The sequence below is a fragment of the Macaca fascicularis genome, chromosome 1 (assembly GCF_037993035.2).
Source record: "Macaca fascicularis isolate 582-1 chromosome 1, T2T-MFA8v1.1".
Taxonomy (NCBI): domain Eukaryota; kingdom Metazoa; phylum Chordata; class Mammalia; order Primates; family Cercopithecidae; genus Macaca; species Macaca fascicularis.
This window is the reverse complement of record NC_088375.1, coordinates 149960712-149976445: the sequence shown is the minus strand read 5'-3', so window position 1 is coordinate 149976445 and position 15734 is coordinate 149960712. Positions and strand designations below refer to the sequence as shown.

Sequence of the window (15734 nt, the reverse complement as noted above, 5' to 3'; positions counted from 1 at the left end):
ATCTACCTGTCCTAGAAGCCCCCGCCCCCTTTTCCGTTCCACTTCAAGTTGTCCGGCCTTTCCAGACTGAACCAATGAATGTACATCTTACACATACTGACGGATGTCTCATGTCTCCCTAAAATGTATAAAACCAAGCTGTGCCCCAACCACCTTGGACATACGTCATCAGGTCCTTCTGAGGCTGTGTCACAGATGTGTCCTTAACCTTGGCAAAATAAACCTTCTAAATTGAGACCTGTCTCAGATACAGCTACCCAAATTCCAAGATGGATCAAATTCATGAGTGAATTTTATGAGCAAAACTTGAAGATTAAAGAATTTAAATATCTTGTAAAAGGCATTTCATTCATTTAAGATTGTCACAGAACAATCTTGAAATACATCAAACTAAGAAAAATGTATAAAGTAATCCATAAATAGGAGATACAGTTTTGTTCATTAGTGGTACAAAACAAGTATATAGCCATCTAATAAACTTCCTTGTTCAAAGTACTTCTCAACATAGATTCCAATCAATGTCTTTATACTGTAATAGAAAATCTTACAATAATTTTGGTAAAAGTGTTACCTTACTACTTTTGAAGTAGTAAGTACTTTTTAAGTACTCTGTCTTCCCTATATGTTGCTATGGGTTGCAAAGTACCAATGCCATATACTTTAGGTATGAAATAAGAAAGGGAACTCTGGTCTTTTCTGGGTAAAATCATGCAGAGCTTAAATCTGTCATTCTTCATATCCAAATGTTTTCTCTTTTGCTTTCTGTTATACAGATAGGAACTAGGGCTCAGAGAGATCAACAGGTTGGCCCAAGGTCGCATTTCTAATTGGTTGTGAAGCCACGAAACAAATCTGATTTCAAAACTCTGTGCTCTTTTCCTTTATTGAAACAGTCTCACTCTGTCACCCACGCTGGAGTACAGAGGCACAATCTCAGCTCACTGCTACTTCTGCCTCCCAGAGTCAAGCGATTCTCCTGCCTCAGCCTTCTGAGTAGCTGGGATTACAGGCGGGTGACTAGCTAATTTTTGTATTTTTAGTAGAGATGGAGGTTTCACCATGTTGGCCAGGCTGGTCTAGAACTACTGACTTCAAGTCATCTGCCCGCCTCGGCCTTCCAATGTGCTGGGATCATAGGCGTGAGCCACCATGCCCGGTCAACTCTGTGCTCTTTTCATTCTATCACTATTCAACCTTTCAACTTTGTACACGTAAATCTCTATCATGCATGCACATCGAACTGAAAATAGAATATAATCAAAATGATTTCCACTGTTTCTTTAGAAGACCGTGTTCTTATAATCCACTTTAAATGAGTCCATTCAGAGCACACAGTTCTCACTGGAACTTATATACTACTTAAATTGAGGCACAACTATAAAATTGGTCTCTGCTTGGCCACAAAACAATAGCTTTGTTCTTGTTTATACTTCTCTATCGTAGAGTAAATATTAACATAACATTGAAACTAACTTTACAGACCTTTAGCAAAAACATCTTGTAGTTCTGGTTAATCACACCTGTTTTTTTTCCATCAGAAAAGTTCCTTGGCTAGCTATCTTTTTCCTTCTAACCCAAAGATGAAGAGGTTCTCAATACACAACAATACCTTGTAGAACTTTGAGTAAGCAGTCTCAAAGATGGCTCTCGGTTATTTCTGCCTCCTGATGGACACGCCCTTGGGTTATTCTGTTCCTTGAGTATGGGCTAGATTTACTAACTAGCTTCCAACAAATAGAATATAGCAGAAGTGAAGGGATTTCGCTTCCAAAATTAGGTTATAAAAAGGCTGTGGCTTCCATCTGAGGTTGTTTTTTATTCCTTGCCCTCTTAGATACCTCTTCCTGGGGAAAACAAGCCATCACGTTGTAAGCAACTCTATGAGAGGTCCGTGTGGCAAGGAACTGATGTCTGAGGTTGACAGGACCTGAGGCCTGCCAAGAGCCATACAGGTGAGTTTAGAACTAGATTTTACCTCAGTCAAACCTTGCGATCATTGCAGCCCTGTCCAACACCTTGACAGCCTAGTGAGACACCCTGAGCCACAGCACCCAGCTAAGCTGTGCTCAGATTCCTGATTCATCTGTTGTAAGCTGGCTGTTTAAGCTGCTAAATTTCAGAGTAATTTGTTATGAAGCAATAGATAACTCATACAAGTTTTTAAGTATATATGTTAAATATATATAAATTTATTGAGCAATTCCTGAGTCCCTTCTAAAACTTACACCATAATTTACTGAAACATAACTAAAAATGATGCCAATGCCGCTGATCAGGTTTTTAACAATGATATCAACCAGTATTACAATTAATCATTCCATACTATTACGGTTAGATGCTTTCCCCACTAGTTTATGAACTTCTAGAGGGCAGGGAACGTATGCGTCTTTGTAGCCAACAGTACCTGAAACACAGCAGGTGCTCGGTAAATGTTCACAATATGAACTGAGTCCCACGTACAGCACACTCACTCAGCCTCTGTGCCTCCACCTGTGCTTTCTTCTCGCACCTATCTCAAAACTAATGCTTTTACAAAACAGTGCACAACCACCGTCCCCATCACATAACCTCCTCCAACTACTCCAGCCCACCAAGTTCAATCTCTAAGCCCTCCACATACTTGGTTTGTCTCATCTTTCCCAGCCACACTCTCCAGTACCACACATTTTACATTTCTGTATCCCCTCCACTAAACTTAAAGGATGGCATAATCAATGAACATTCAAAAACTGGTAACCAATTAACATGTTCATTCTGGCAGGCAGAAGTGGATAAAGGAACAGAGCAATGGAAAAGTAGCAAAAGAAGAGTCAATCCTTTAGAGAAAAGAATTACTCTCAATTCCCATTTGTCTTTTCGTCTTCACCGCCAAATCTCTGCAGCCACAAACTGAAAGAGAGCTCCGCAGAAACACGGTATCCTGATTACAAGATTTCCCTCACAAAGTACACTACTTTTAAGTGTTCTTTTCAAACTCACTTGAAATTCAAACTTGAGAAGGTGCAAATGCCTACCTACTCAGAATTCTAAAACAATTGCAGTTGACAGAAAATAATAGCTTTCCATTACACAGGGACATGGTAACTTAACACCATCTGGGCTTCTAAGTATTGCACAGAATTTTTCACAAATAGAGCTAACTAAAGTCTTTGCTAAAATTTCACAATGTTAGAGTTACCAGACTGTTAGGTTAAGAAGATAAAACTAAGTCTTGCAACATTAGTCCTATCTTACAAATTCAGTCCTAAAATTTAAGAATTTAGTTATCAGTATTGACTCTTAAAAACTAGACATATTACAATTATTTAAAACTGTAATATCACTTTCAACTATGATTTTGTTATAAAGGAGACTGTAGCTTTGAATTCCATTAGAAATATCTCTGCACCTGAAAATTGTTCAGATGCGCACATCAGTACAGAAACATTAAGTCCAACCTCTCAGAAAATCTACTCTTTACGAATTTAAAACCTAAATTATTTCTTCTGAGTGGTATAATTTCATAGATATTTTCCATAGAAAAACACTCTTCCTCAAAAATCTAAATATACATGAATGGTACGAACTCAAAAATTGATATTAATAATGTGCCTTCCTGATGTTCTGTGGCCAATAGAGGATTTATAGTTGCAAAGTACAGTGCAAACAATGCAAGCCTCAGAGGCCCGGGTCAACAGACTGGGTCATATCTTGACGAAAACATTTATTTCCAAGACTCTCTCTCCAAGATGGTTTCCTCACCTGTAAAACAGGGTGATGATAATCTGCTTGTTAAGGTTGTGGGTATTTAATGGAGTAAGAGGTGGAAAACTAAGTACACTATAACTAGGACATAGGATACTGGTTTAATAACACATGTGCCAGGAGCTATTCTAAATGCTTTACGTATATAATTAAGTCAATCTTCACAACAACTTTGTTATTTTTTCCCTTTTACAGATAAGGAAATTGTGGCAGAGAGGTTAATTTGCCCAAGATCACAGAGCTAGCAAGTGGCAGAGGCAGGATTCCAACCCCCAACCCCACACTGGACTGCAGAGCCCATTCTCTTAACCGTCACACATTGTTGCTTCAGTGGGTGAGGGGCTCAAGCAGCAGCATCTCCTACCACCACTCCTTTAAGAACCAATAAAGACAGAACTCAATCTATCTCCTAGTTGGGCTCAGACTGCATAAAATAGTGTGAACACACAAATTATGGTACAATAATTCATGTGTATCTCTGGGTTGAGGGATATAATCTCAATGAAGCTCCTGGCCAAAATCTGCCATCACACAGCTATCCTCAGCTTAGAAAGCCGGGAGCTACATGCTGTTCTTTAAATTCCTTATATGTCTTTGAACTGATCATTGCTGTAGTATGAGAAACAGTACAGTAAAAGAGTTAAAATCCGAAGTCAGACCATCTGGTTCCAAACCCCGGCTTCTACACTTACAGACTAAGTGATCCTAAACATAAATCTTCTCTGGGCCTCACTTTCCTCATCTGCAAAAGGAGAGTAAAAGCAGTTTACCTCAAAAAATTATGTGGTTACATAGTAAATTTATCAAATTTCTTTAATAATTTTATTAAATAAGGTTATGCATGTAGAGGGCTTAAAAAAGGGTCATAGGTACACAGTAAGTGCTCAATAAATGCTAGCTATTATTAGCTATTTTACTCTTGGAAAGGCTTCCATGATATTTTGTTAAGTAATGTAAAAAAGTTACAAAACCATATCTAACATGAGCTTATTTAGTCCTTAGAAAAAAACAAAACAAAACAAGTGTCAGTAGATATGTACAGGTACAAATTCTGCTCTATAAACACTAAAGTTTTTATAAGGACAGAAAAAATTGCAAGGAAAAACCAACTTAAAAAATAGGGAAAAGGCAAGGGCAGGACTTTCATTCCTTTATGAATTTTCATGCACAAAAATGTAATTTTTACTGTCTTCCAAATTTTCTATAAATGAATGTTTTTTTCATACAAAGAAAAAATCTATGTTTTTAAAAGGCAATTGTGATAAGCAGAGGAAAACGGGGATAAATGGCACCATTCTCAAACGCCAAAACTAATGGTAGAATGGCATGAGTGATAAAAAATTCATAAAATAAAACGGCAAGCAGCCCTGTTAGGCAAAAACTGGTTAGAAAATTATACAAATGTCCTAGAGTTTTTTAAGATAATCAATTATGTAAGGGAAATAGCTCTTTACCAGAGATCAGTAGTTTGTTGTTTTAGAGGGCAATTCCAACAATTAACAAATATTTGAAATGTGTAAATCTTCCCACTAATCAATTATACTTCTAAGCATATAAGAGAGCAAGCATAATATATATTGAGGACATTGTTGAATTGCAGTTTTATTTGAAATGGCAAAAACTAGAGACAATCTTAATATCCATCATGGACAAACCATTAAAAACCAACGCATATGGTACAGCCAGTCTATTCTGGGATTATTAAAGATTAAAGCAAATCTGCATGTATAGCACAAAAAAAGAAGTTACAGGTTAATTAGAACAGTATGATCGCCATTTTTTGTTAAATCAAACTACCTTTATATATTTACGGGAAAGTTCTGGAAAAGTTACAAACTGTTACAAATTACATTCCTGGGGATGGAATGATTGGGTATAGGGAGGGGTGGAAGGCCAGGGCTTTCACCTCTTCCACAGCATATCTTTATACAGCTTGAATATTTTAGGAGCATGTATTATTCTGTAAAATTTTTAGCGGCAGAGTATTCAAGCACAATTAAATGAGATAATGTGTGAAAGCACTCTTAGCTCAATCCCTGCCCTTGAGTGGAAATCTCAACTAAGACCAATCCCACCACCAATCAAGTACACTTCTAGCACCTATTCTACATATGCACACATACCCATGAGCAAGGGTAATGCAGTCTTTACTTCAGTGGGAATGTCTGTGGGAACCCGGCCCATCGGGAAGACAGGAAACAGAAATGCAGAGGCCAGACTTTCCCCCAGGTATCGTCAAGGGCAAAGCCCTTGGAGTACTGGCAGACCTGGCAAACGTGGACTCTCCCCCTGGCTTAATGAACAATCCAACCTTGGTAGGAGGAAAGAGGGAAATTTTAACTATTAACACTCTCTTCAAAAACAAATGCTCTTAATCTTTCAACCTTCGATGAATATAACTAAGAAGGTGCATTTCCGCTTCAAGAGAGCAGCTCACAAAGTTAAAGACAGTAGGGACTTAATCTATGTATACCATTTGATATTCCATTACACACTGACTTTTTATTGCTAATGTTTTCATCTGTTTTGGAGTTGGCTGCCAATTAAACTGTTCGTTTTCCAGGGTGCTGTCACTTCAGGGAAGCTGCACAGGGTACTGAGAGAGCACTGGACTGAGCAGCATCAGAGGCCACGGTTCTCAGCAACATTTCTATTATGTACTGAGCAACCTTGAACCGGTCATCATTTCTTTGAGTTTCAGTTTCCACATCTGTAAAATTATGAAGTCAAGCTAGATGACCTTTAAAGAATTTCCAGTTCTATTATCTTTTGATTTTTACATTTCTCATGGGACCCAATATGGAATTGACTACAGCTATGTATATTAAAATTATTTTTTCTTCACTTTTTTTTTTTTTTTGAGACGGAGTCTCGCTCTGTCACCCAGGCTGGAGTGCAGTGGTGTGATCTGGCTCACTGCAACCTCTGCCTCCTGGGTTCGAGCTATTCTCCTGCCTCGACCTCCCGAGTAGCTGGGACTACAGGCACATGCCACCATACCTGCTAATTTTTGTATTTTTAGTAGAGACAGGATTTCACCATGTTGGCCAGACTGGTCTTAAATTCCTGACCTCATGATCCGCCCACCTCAGCCTCCAAAGTGCTAGGATTAGGCGTGAGCCATCACTTCCTGCCTTTTCTTCACATTTTTATAACAATGTGCACACATTGTCTTTATAACCCAATGTTTAGCAAATGAGATTCTACCTAATTTTAATAACAATAATTTATTAAGCACGCGGCACTTACTTGGAACACTTTTAAGCATTTTATGTGTACGAACTTATTCAATCTTACAATGATCCAAATACTTTCCCCCATTACAGATAAGGAAACTGAAGCCTGGAGTTTTCTTGACCTAGGACACAGAGCTAGAACATGACAAAGCCAAAATTCAAACCCTGGTAGTCTAGCACATTTCACATTTCACCCTACTATCTTTTGTACAGGAGAGGGGGGAGTATACAATATTCAAGCTGCTTTTTCTTAAGTTCTGGGATACATGTGCAGAACGTGCAGGTTTGTTACATAGGTATACATGTGCCATGGTGGTTTGCTGCATCTATCAACCCGTCATCTAGGTTTTAAGCCCCGCATGCATTAGGTATTTGTCCTAATGCTCTTCCTCCCCTCAAGCTGCTTTTTCAAACTGAACAAGTATTCTCTTCTTGACCACCTCACCTGAAACTAAATTACAATCAAATAATTATGCCAACTGAATAACTAGAATGGGAACTATACAAAAGCAGACAAAATATTAAATTCTGTACGTAACAATTCAAAAAAATTTTTGAAAAATCTAGCAAATATATTGCCAGGCTTTCCCTGCACTGCCATCCCTTCTCTTTGTGCTTCTAGAACACTTAATATGAACTCTACTACAGCACAGATCTAACAGGAATACAATTTCTCTCCCACCACCTCAACTGAGTTCTTGGTTGGCAAGCTTGTCAGCATATTCTTTGTACTCCATTTCGGTATTAGGCATCATCACTCATTCAAGGTTGGAGCCCAGTCGAGATTGCCGAACAAATGTCCAAGTCCAAGGACGTATTAGTGTAAGGTTTGCTGCTGTCTTAATATGATAGACAAGTCAACACTTTGGCCATGATGCAATTTAGAAGGGCTTACAATCTAATCTTGATTGGTAACAGCTCAGAGAAGGAGCAAGGTGATTCAGGGTATGAATCAAGAGCATGGCAATTTAGAAACTGTGTATCAGTTTCAAATTCTTCCAATGTACACACAGCAATAGCAGCAATCATATTCTTAGAAGAAGATTATTAAGAAAAAAGAAAAAAAGAGTCACTTTTTAGAAGTCTATCAACTTTTAAGGTTTAAAGTCAGCTAAGAAGTCCAAATCAAATTCTTAAATTACTATTTATTGGTATTTCACTCCTCAAATAATGAAATAGTAATAACATCTACTAAAGGCATTGGAAATAACAAAGAAACCAAACATAATTAATAAATCTACTCATCATTTTTTTCAATGATTTAGCCCAAATTCAATCATTGGTTATAGTTCTCAATGTATGACCCTGGGACCAGCAGCATCAATATCACCTGGGAACTTGTTAAAAATGCAAATTATCAAGTTCTGCTCCAGACCTACAGTTCAGAAGCTTTAGTGGAAGGACCGAAAAATCAGTGTTTTAGCAGAACCTCCACGTAATTCTGACACGAAGTTTGAGAATCACTGCTGTGTTCTATAGAATGTTGTTCAATATAAATTAGCATTCTATTTATATGCACTTTCAATTAGAGAAAATCGAAAAGGAATTCTTATCTATGGGTCCCACAAAATGGGTTCCAAGAATGATATAAAAGTGTTCTAAAGCAGTAAATGGAGGTTGAGAATAACAGGCCTAGGGAATGCCTGGCTAAGCAGCTTATTAAACCTTGGAAGATGGCGGAAACTCTGAAAAACCAATAGTTCATCAGCTGAACATTCATTTATCCTATTAACATACTCTACAACCCAGCAAGTCCACTCCTAGTGAAACCCAAGAGAAACTCTTGCCTATGTGTGCCAGGAGGTGTGCACATAAACAGCAGCATTCTTCACAACAGCGAGCAGCACAAGAGTATCACCCTGGAAACAACCCATATACCACCAACAGGAGAATGGATAAATTATGCCATATTCACAAAATGGAATATTATGCAGTAATCAGAAAACTTCAGTGACACATAATAAAAATGTTCAGAAGACAGGGCATGTAACATATACAGTTTTAAATTACGTGATGCAATAAAACTATAATTTAAAAGACACCAAGGGAATGATGGCTATAGGATTCAGTAAATAGTTGCCTCAGGTGAGGGAAAGAGGAAAAAGAAATGGAGGGGCCCATAGGGTTATGCAGAGGGTTAAGTGGTGCTTATTGTATTATTAAAACTATAAATGCACCAGTTAAACAAATGTGTCATGAGCCAAGGAAACTAATTCTTTACACCTGAAGTCCTTTAAAATGCTTTAAATATATATATATAATGTTCCTCAAATATTTCAAACAATTCTAAATTCTACCCAGTTTGACTGTGGAGGCACCAAGAGCCCTGGGTTCTTGGCCTTACTGTCAACTCAGGGGTTAAAATGTTTTGGGCCCCAAAACCCCAAGCCAATGACCCTCTTCCTTTAAAAGTACAAGAACAGGCAATTTGGGCTCGAGTTTCAGAGGATCTATGAAGCCATCCATTTGCAAAGGATCCACGGGTGGCAGGTTAATAACTCCTGTACTAGCTAATTATGTGAAACTGGTAGGAGAGAAGCTAATGATGAATTCAAGAGCACCTAATGCATGCCAGATGGGGCTCCATCAGCTGCACCACTTAACCCTCACACTAGCCCAAGGAAGAAGTAAAGATAGCACTGGTTTATTGATGGAAGAAACTGAGGCAACAGATTAGGTAACTTACAGTTACAAACCTGGAAGACAGAAATAAAATCCAGCTATTCAACCTGGAAAGACTAAAAACTAGCTATTTATGATTCCAAAGCCTCACAGGCCTGGTTTCCTCCTGACACTCAACAAATATGCTGAGCAAATGATATCAATTCTCTGAGCCTATCGCCTCATTACAAAACAACATGGCTAATGATGGGTTGTACTTACAGATTATTTCTATGATGATGGCTTGCTTTTATAGTCTAGATCCTATGCAGGGAGATATTCCTAAAATTTGGCTATAGAATAGAGAATCAAATCGAAGGAGACATCTTTCAGACAGGAAACCACAACCAGACTACAATTAACAGGCAAATGAAAAGTATATGCAGTGGCTGGAACCCATCTTGAATTTTAAGTATCTACTGAACACTATTTAGGCTCTATATACGATTTTAAAATCATATTTAGTCCTACAATTCTTTTAGAACAATATTTCTCTACAAATCTCCTCCAAACTTAATGCCTGCAAAATAAGTTATATTTTTTAGCACCGTGGCACAAAAATATATTCTCAGTGCTCACTGTATGCCAAGAACTATACATAATTTAAATATTTTTTTGCTTTTTATCTTATTTTTTTTTTTTACAAAAAGCATACAATACTTTTATAATCTGAAAAAAAATCTTTGAGACAGATATTATAGTAAACTGGGCAATTAATGGTCAGGAACCAGATGGCTGACTCAGTCAGTGACTGAGGATAGCGAAGAACAGGTAAGAAATGATTCAGAAGTTGGACTGACAGGACATGGTGACAAGTATACAAAAGGGAGGCATTTACTCTCCCATGTAAAAAACCTGTCTTTGGCTCCTGACAGATAATAGTGTCATTTAGATAAAGGGAACAGAGGAGTAAGGTTAGTAAAACTGGGTTTGGGCAAATGTGTGGAGAGAATGAGCTTTGTGCAGCTTACTGGGTTTGGAGATGCCCTCATGAGACATTCACACGGGGCTAAACTCTAGGCCTAGAACTCACAAGACATCAGAGCACGTTTAGATAGACGAAATTCATAAAGAAAAAAGGGGCAGAAGAACGAACTCCGAAGAACATCAACATGAGTAAGTGAAGGAGACCTGGACGCAAGAGATACAAAGAGATGGGGGAACGGACTTCAGGAAAGCCAAGGGAGAAGAGATTTAAAGAGGAAGGGTGATACACAGCAGCAAATGCCATAGAATGGGCAGGTTTTGAATTTTAAAAACGTGTTGGATTTGGTGATTAGTGACTTAATGACAAAGCTGAAGGCTAAAAATGAAAATCAGACTTCAGAAAGATGATCACCAAATAAAAGGAAAATCACTTGTTCAAGAATCTGAGTTTAAAAGAATGTTAGTTTCTCTGAATGTACAGGTTTTATTAGATGCTCATGGATAGATTTAACATGACAAAAAATAATCCTGCCTTTAAAGTCAGTTCTTATTCAATTACAGCATTTTTATATCAAGTAGAAATATTAAGTGCTCAATAAGTATGAGCTATTTGTCTAGGCATTGTTCTGGATACTAACCTATTTTTCTAATCACACCCCTCCGAAGTAGGTATTGTTATCATCCTTCACAAATGCGATAACCAGGGCACAAGATCACATAGCTAGTAGTATGGTAGATCAAACACAAGATCACATAGCTAGTAGTATGGTAGATCAAACACAAGATCACATAGCTAGTAGTATGGTAGATCAAATGTGACTCAAGAGAATATGAGAAAAGGGTATGTGTGAAGCAAGAGTTAAAAGACGAGAACCGTAGTTACGATTGCTCTGGATGTTTAACTGCTTGTAGTTTAATTTCTATTTAAAAACTTATTTTTGCTAATTTGAAAGACTATTTCTTCTCTCATCTCAGAATCCTACATTGCTAGAATCTGACATTTTTATGTCTGACACCCAGATTCTGTACTGCATAATTGTGTTATTTCTCCTACTGAATGCAGGTTGCTTGAAAATGGGGAAGTATCTTATTTAATTTGTATCCCTATTCTTCCAGTCTTAAAAGTAGAAGATACTCAAGAAAGGTCTGTTGTATAATTATTTCTGCTTTTCTACAGTTTCTGAGGGTTTCAGCAAAATATACCTCAAGTCTAATTGCTGTGTGAGACCCCTGTCTTTCAGATATTATTTGGATTATGCTCAATACATTTTGGATCACTCAAAATGCTGGTTTTGGTGGAAATATCCTTCTAAAGTAAAAATCAAATATAATTCCCCTTCATAAAACCCTCTGAAGGTTCCCTGTAACCTACTGGTCAATGTTCACAGCACTGTTCTACAGCCTTATTAATATGGCAACCCCACCCTGGTCCAACTCTACCAAGCCACCTGTAACTCCTTAACTGTACACTGCCGCAGAATGCACCAGCTGCTTGATGAACTCCACTTCCTCTGCCAGACACAGCTGAAATTCTTTCTTTTCGAAAGCCTTCCTATATTTGCTTTTTGTGAGGTTTTTTTGCTCTCTCCTTCACTATGCTGATAATTTCCAAAATACAAATTCCTCAAGGCAACACTCATCTTTTTAACCTCAGGTCAGGCAAGTAGCCACTTACTAAGCATTTAATGAATGTTTATTGAAAGAATTATTAAAGCGTAATTTAGTAAATCTGTTGGTTCTACATATAACATTGGCCCACAATCAAAAGGCACGATTCTAGGATGTTTTTCATTACTAATAATGAATGGTGCGTTTCTCTATTCTATCTCATCCCATAAACTCATGAATTCAAGATAACTTGTACCTTCACTACTAGCTAACCATATCGCCATTACCAAAGCCACAAAACAAACCCACATCGTATCAAAACTTCTTTGTGTCATGAGCAAATGGGGAAACCAATAAGGCATGTTCACAGCTATTGTAAAAGACATGGAAAAAAAACTTTAAAATCTTTGAAATCGATCCAACTTAAGCATGTGAAATGAATTAAAATCACACAATTTTGGGGCGGTGTCTTTTCATGCACCTAATTTCTCTAGGTGCATATTACACAGAAGGCACTCAAACGCCTACTTTATGAAACCGGTGTCACGGCCTGCTTTGGCCAAAGAGCAGACTGTCAAGTACTAGGAGATCCCAAGTATATAATCGGACATTGTGCCAGACTTGAGGTCTTTAGCAAACAATTTCAGCATAACATTTAGTTTTCTCATATATCTGCCTCATTATGTTTAGAACATAATGTGCTTTAACAAGTCTTGTCACAAGGCACAATGTGTTATGAGGAGATCTCCACATTTCATCCTAGAATAACTAAGTCTTCACAGTTATCTTCAAGCTGTCTCACCCACGTTACGTAATCCATGAGCTTTATTATCTTCCCTGTACAGCTGGGGAACGAGAAGGGAAGGAAAGGTACAAAATGACTTGGTCTAAGAGGCTCAGCCAGTCACTAAAAGAGCTTTCGTTTTAACTATCAGTTCCTAACCCTCTTCTCAAAGAACCGTTTTGTTTGAGAAACTTTCATTGACAGCAGGCAAAACAGTGTTAAATTAGCTATTAGCTTTCCTTACTTGTTTAGTGTGAATGAATAACCTAAGCTTCCTAGGCCTGTAGGTTGATAGTTTTAGGAAAAGAGATATGATGGATCACGTTTTGCCGACTGGATCCAAATTCATAAATCTACCTCTAACCTCTAAATTTCAAGATAGCTTGACGCAAACTTTAAAGGCATTTTTCTCTCCAAATTTCTAATTCTTTACAAATTTTATTCAGTCTCCTAAATGAGTGAACTCATACCAACCTTTCTAGTTCAGGATCAAACTGTAGGAGTACCAGAATTTTCTTCTACCCCACAGTAAGCCAAACCCCCATGAACCATGAAAGGCTCCATGACATCCATCACCCACAGCCAACTCTACACCTTGACTATAATCTGAATTGTTAGGGAGCCCAGGAAGTTCAAGAAGCCTCCACCCTTACACTTCTAAATCACCCTCTTTTCTAATCATCAACCTATTACAGCGTCCAGAAAAGAGAAATCTCAATTCTCTCAGATTCAAGAACTTTATCAGTGTTGCTAGAAATGGCAGTTTGGCATTTACAACGATAGGTCCTGAAACTGGGAAATAATCTAAAGATTCCCTTATTATACGTGCAGACATCAAATTATTTAATACATTCTATGTCCTGGGCCCAAGCGATTTGCCTAACTGGGCAATTAACATATAACATAGGCTCAAAAAATGTGCAGGGAGCTCACAATTCAGTTTACTGTCGTTAACTACAAAATTCTGAACCAAAGTGTTTTCATGATAAAATTCTAAACCAAAGTATTTTCACACATGCCTGCCTCTTGGATGATGTAAATTCTTCCCCTCGACTTTTTACTGGACCACTATCGGGGCTCTCCTCCACTGCAGCGGCCACCGGCCACCCAACAACTGGTTTTGAAGACTGCCTCTTGCAGCTGCACTAGCAAATCGCCAAACCCCGCATGCTCCACGGCCGCTGCTGAGACTCTGCAGCCCCAAATCGGCCATCCCCTCCTCCCCGACGTCTCCGCGCTGCTCGTCGCCCGACGCCGGGCGCCACCCTCGCTCCATCCCAGGCAGGGTTTGGGGCTCCCCGGGTCAGAGCACTCCGCGGGCGCAGCTCCGCGAACGCCAGCGAGAGCGGTCCCGGGTCCAGCACCTACCTCTCACTACCTCCTCCAGACGCGGCCCGGGTCGACGCTCGCCCGCACCCTGCAACGGCCCCAACAGCCGCGCGGAGCCTCGCGCCCAGCAGCAGGGCTCTGAGCCAGGTGCAGGCTCTCACCTCGGGCGCCCGCCCCTGGCCGGCGCCCACCCCCGCCCGCCCCTCCCTGGCGGGGCGCGTCACAATCCCCGCCGCGAGGCACGGCCGCTCACCGTCACGGCCCCCGGGAGCGGCGGGGAGTCACCGCTCGGCGTCCTAGCCCGGCTCCCGCAGCCCCGAGGGCCAGCAGCGCCTCCAGCCGGCGGCCCCTCCTCTGCCGCGGGCTCCCGCCTTCCCCGCCCCTTGCAGCAGCCTCCCGGCCTCCCCAGGTTCCCGAGGTTCCCACCCCGCCCCCGCGCGCCGGCGCCCCAGGCCCCGCCGCCTACCATTGGCTCCGCCAGTTGCTAGGCGATGAACAACCGCGGCCTGCATTGGTCGGGTGGGGGCCTCGGGAGTCTCCTCCTCACCTCCAAAAAAACCCGGAGAAAAAGAAGACCTTATCCCTGGAGTCCGCGCGCGCTGCTGGCGCAGCTGCGGCTGCGGCACCTGTTACGCCCTGTGATTCACCCGGCCGTTCCCTACTCCCCGCCCCCTCCTGACGCCTGCAGCGTCCGGGGCGGGGGCTCTGCGGGGACAGGGGTCGTGGCTACTTTAGAGCACGTTTTCCGAGCCCCACTGAACCCCAACACCCAGCCTAGCAGCAAAAGTGAAGCTTCCAGAAGAGCCATGTGCGTTTGCCAAAGTGGAGAAATAAACAGCCGGCACCTAGAATTAGGTCAGGCCCAAGGGACGGGAGGTTCAAGCGTTGGGAGTCGTGGATGCAAACAATCCAGCCGGGAGAAAGTTACTTGTAAAATTAGGGCAAAGAAATGGATCTGGGCAGAAGACCGCGGGCAAAGGAAAGACTAAGAAATGGCATTCGTGAACTCTCAGTTTATGCAAAAATGTCTTACACCCACTCGACAAAATATGTGCAATGAAAATGTATGCCTGCTGCACCCGTGGTCAGGGTCAGGCCGTCTCCTCCCTGGTTTCATGGCAGCCTAAAATTCACTGGGGAAGAAAAGAGGCCAGAGAAAGGAAGGAGATCAGATGGAGAAATCACAGGCATATGGGTTACCCACAAAGATGTACTTTGATTTTTGTTTTGTTTAGTTTTGGTGAAGCCAAGGGATTTATTCAAAAGGCGAAAAACAGGTTTGATATTTTAAGGAGGCTCCTGAGAGCACTTTGAAACCAAAACAGTATGAGTGAAGAAGATACTAACACTGAAAAACAAGAGCGGGAGGAATGTCCGCCTGCCAGTTTGCATGCACGTATCCCCAATCCTGGATGAAAGATCAAGGCCAGAAAAAGCAGAAGAAG

The 15734-nt window shown here is 40.4% G+C and overlaps 1 protein-coding gene across 16 annotated transcripts in view; it reads right to left on the bottom strand.

Annotated features, from left to right (window-relative positions):
* SSX2IP (SSX family member 2 interacting protein) overlaps positions 1-14927 on the bottom strand; it is a 47506-nt gene extending 32579 nt beyond the window's left edge. For 8 of the 16 annotated variants that reach the window (XR_012418238.1, XR_012418241.1, XR_012418233.1 and 5 more), the window contains exon 1: positions 14543-14667. The gene's annotated coding sequence lies outside the window, so the exon portion shown is untranslated. Of the gene's footprint in view, positions 1-5867; positions 5995-14328; positions 14668-14755 lie in introns of those variants that run through there. The other 8 variants (XR_012418235.1, XM_065519439.2, XM_074002892.1 and 5 more) reach the window with 3 other exon arrangements.
* Positions 14928-15734: the final 807 nt, after the last annotated feature.